Source organism: Pteronotus mesoamericanus, unplaced genomic scaffold (assembly GCF_021234165.1).
Source record: "Pteronotus mesoamericanus isolate MK-2021 breed Mesoamerican mustached bat unplaced genomic scaffold, CSHL_Meso_final scaffold_651, whole genome shotgun sequence".
NCBI classification, from domain to species: Eukaryota; Metazoa; Chordata; class Mammalia; order Chiroptera; family Mormoopidae; genus Pteronotus; species Pteronotus mesoamericanus.
In genome coordinates, this window is record NW_026555325.1 from 6,782,917 (window position 1) to 6,787,124 (window position 4,208).

The 4,208-nt window shown below is 35.0% G+C and overlaps 1 non-coding gene across 1 annotated transcript; it reads right to left on the reverse strand.

The window, feature by feature from the left end:
• Positions 1-3,065: 3,065 nt before the first annotated feature.
• On the reverse strand, positions 3,066-3,252 carry LOC129061978 (U2 spliceosomal RNA). The gene has a single exon (XR_008528229.1). It is a non-coding gene; the product is annotated as a U2 spliceosomal RNA (small nuclear RNA).
• Between the last annotated feature and the right edge of the window lie 956 nt (positions 3,253-4,208).

Genomic DNA, 4,208 nt, shown 5'->3' on the forward strand with positions numbered 1-4,208 from the left:
AAAAATAAAATAACAGCTCTTTATATGTCTCACTCTATGTATTTTTTTAAATTAAAAAGACATTAAAATCAGAATAGAAAAATGACATCATGAAAGCAACTATTATTTTTAAAACTCTGCTATGTAAGGTAATGTCTGGAGTTATAAAGGTGCAGAAGAGTCACTGATATCTAAGAACTCATAATCTAGGCTATAAATACCAAAAGTTTTAGAAGCCCACTAAGAAGTTAAGTACATCAAACTATATGGTGTCATACATTTATAATATTGAAAAGGTTAAAGTTTTATGTAAAAATATCATGTTGATTAGGTATGGACTATCAGTCTATCATTAAAACCTTGATTAGTTTCATATATGTAAGATAATTTGTACTGCATGTATAAAACATGAGGTCATCATGAAGTAGTGGAAAATGCTCTAGCCATATCATTTTTAAGCTTTCAGTGACATCCTTGTTAAGAATTATTAACAGCAAACTTTTATTTAGACTATAGAGAGATAATATATATTTAAGCACATGTTCTATTTTCCTGTTTTTAACTTAAACCAAGATTTTATACCTTCTATCCGTATTTGTTTTCCATTGGGCACATATATAGTTAACAAACAAAACAAACAAAAACTATATTAAAGATCACATCAATGTTACTATACATTACTCAGGTACAAATATCTCCTTTTCTTAATTGAAACTTACTGCTACATCTGTAAAGCATTATGTATTTCTTCTGGGGTTTTTTTCCCCCCATAAAGATTTTGTTTAACTTTGATGGTATAACACTTCTCTGGCTTTTCTGACCTTTCCTGTTCATGCACGTATGGTTATCACCTATCAACTGTGAGCTCTGTGAAAAACATAACCTCATCTTTACACTCTCAAAGGAGTGTAGTACAATACCTTAAATTCAATAACAAGTTGAAGTTTGTCTCAAAGTCAGATGCTTAGAGTTAATATTTATTTTAACAATAAAGTACTATTCCCTCATTATTACTCCTCCAGGCATGTGGAAAGATAAATAGCAGCTGTCAGACAAATAAATGCCACTACTAACTGGTCACATGGACAGACAAGAAACGTGAGGTTATTTACCTACTTCTCCCTTTCTGTCAATGCCTTAAAATAGTTTTTCAAAGGCCCTACCTTTCCCTACAAGCTCCTTCTCATCCCTGCTTAGTCTCAGCAAATGACTTTGGTTCCTACTTCATAGAATAAAAAAGTCACTGGTCACGAGTGCCATTTTTCCTCTTGTTTCATGATAAATGTACTTTTATCTAAATCCAGCCTTAATCTTTCCCACCCTGTCTATGGAAAAAAGTTCCCTCCTTTTATCAATTCTAAACCCTCCCCCTTCTGTATTCTCTGAGACCTTCCTCCTGTGGTGATCTGTTCTTTCCAATATCTTCCCTGTCCCTTCTACTATGTTCATAAACATGGTCATACCCCATCTTAAACCATAAAATTGCTTCTAAGTTAGGCTTTTCTCTATAACTTATCACCCCACTTCTAAAAAAATGTAGTTTAAATTAAGTATTTTAGTCTTTGCAGGCCATAATTGCTGCACCTACTTAGTTAAGTAGTTGTGATGTGGTTATTTTTCCTGTCCTCTCCTCTTGTTCTCCATTGCAATCCAAGACCAACTATTTTCTCTACCCTGATTATTGCAATAATCTCCCTGACTCCTTCATCTCTCTGTAGAGGTTTCTCAGTGTCCAACATCTCCCCCTTATGCTTTTACTTTTTAACATTGTCAGTGATATTTTTGCAAGTTATAAACATTATATAAATCCATCCTAAAATTAGTTAATGGATTATCCTTGAGAATAAAATACTGACTCAACATTGAAAGAAAGGAGATAACACTTTCTGATCTTTCCCCAACCCCTTCATTCTATCTTTTCTCCAGATATCCTGGACTTCTTGCAATAATTCAAAAGTTGTTTAAATTGCTTTCTTACCTTTAAATCCTTTTAACTAGGTTGTTTCTTCCTTCTGAAATGTCTTTGTCTACCCATCTATTTACGTTTCAATGATTTATGCAGGGATCTGAAAACACTTGCCTTTCTGTGTTACAGCATTCCGTTCAGACATGGACATTGCTAATCATCTTTTATTATACTGCTTTCAGTGCAGTGTACTGAATATATGTACTCAAAGATATATATCACACTGATATAAGCCTTGCCCTGTTGAATCATGTCTAGCAACACGTGTCTCCAACCCTCTTTCAATGTGGTGTGTCATCTGGATTTCCTATTAGCTGCCTCAGCTCCTGCCTTAGCTCCTGGCTTATTTTCTAACCCCAGAGGAATCAATGATTTTTACTTTCATGGCATCAAAGGACCACAAGGAACTGTGCAGTGGAAATCTTCTTCTCTGGCACCTCTGTCCTCTTCATATACCTTGCTTTAGTGAGACTACTGCCTTCAGAAATATTCAGACAAAAACCTGGCAGCATGTCAAGCACCTCCAAGAATTCCCTCTTTGTGTAGTGCAGTGGCGGCAGTAGGGAGGGCCATTGGACTTCTCCAGCTCATCCAGAACCTACATCAAAGTGAGCTTCCTCTGCCTCCTCCTGCAGGCTGCTTTCTGTTCTACCTAGCAACACTTTTGAGAATGTCTTCCTGAAATGTAGCTTGAGACCAAGTTTTTAACTTAGAGACAACAACAACAAAATCTCAGATCATATTCTGTTATACCTTAAGCACTATATTTAAGCTAATTTCACACCTACAGCTCGATCTTCTTATTCATTTATTATAATGAATGTTAGGAAGCTTCGTTTGAACAGAGTCACCTAATTTCCAACATAGCCATTAGATCTACATAATTTATCAAACCAAAAATATGGGTATCATCTTTAAATTTTCCTCATTTTCATTTATCACTATCATTCCCCTCAATCAGTCACAAGTGTCATGTAGCTCATAAATATATCTCAACGACATCTACGTCAGTCCATTCTCACTGCCAAACCCCAAATCAAACAATGATTTCTCACATGGATTATTGTAATTATCAACTAAATGGTCTCTCTGGTTACAATTTTGTTTGTTTGTTTGTTTGTTTTGGTGCACCGTTCCTGGAAGTACTGCAATACCAGGTCAATGTGTGGAATTGACAGAGAAAGCTCCTATTCCATCTCCTAATTCAAAAAATCCATTTAATATGTTGTCCTCAGAGAACATATCAGATATTAAACTGATAAGAACAGATACTACACTTGATCTTAGCCAAAAGGCCAAGACACGATGGTTACAATTTTATACATCTTTATTCTCCATATGATAAGCAGAATAACCTTTCTAAAAGTTTATGGTCTGTAAGTCTCCTCCAACATTTGCATATGTCTTATTGAAACCATTCTGAATTGACCCTTCTTATCTCTCAACATCATTCCCTTATTTTTATTCCACTTTCTCCCTCTATATTTGCATTTGCTCAGAACCAGAGTTTTACCAGCACCATAGACTTCTAGGTTCTACTTCCCTGCCAACTTCATGTCAGGATCTTTGCATAAACCATTTGCTCTACTTGGAATATTTCTCCTTCCTTTTCTCTAACTCATCTCCTCCCCCTCAGTGACTACATCTTACTGTTTCTTTCCAAAAGTCTCCCTGAATTATTAAAATGCCTATATATACCTCTTAAAAGTTCTTATATCACCCTTCACTTTCCTTTGTCATTTATATTGAATCTGCTTATTTGTCTGTATACATCTCTGAACTGTAAGTTTCATAAAGATAAAAGTTATGAGTTGTTCTTAATTACATAGTACCTGAGTAATATATGTATAAGATAAATAAATGAGTAAATAATTACAATATTGATGAGAAATCAAAAAGGGATATCAGAGATAACAGAATATAAATATTTCAGGAAGGAGCTGTCTTCAAACTGCCTTTTCTCCTACCTGACAGAAAAAATAATCATGCAGGCTGAGTTAATAAATATATGAAGTATTTAGTGACTATTGAACTTGGTATGAAATTTATAAATATAGCCTTGGTCAGGTGGCTTAGTTGGTTGGAGTGTCATCCCATAAACTGAAATGTCACAGGCTCAATTCCCAATGAGGGCACATAGCTGGGCTGCAGATTTGATCCCCAGTATGGGCACATATGGGAGACAACCAATTGATGTTTCTCTCTCACAATGATGTTTCTTTCTCTCCCTTCCTCTGTTTCTAAAATCAGTAAAAACATATCT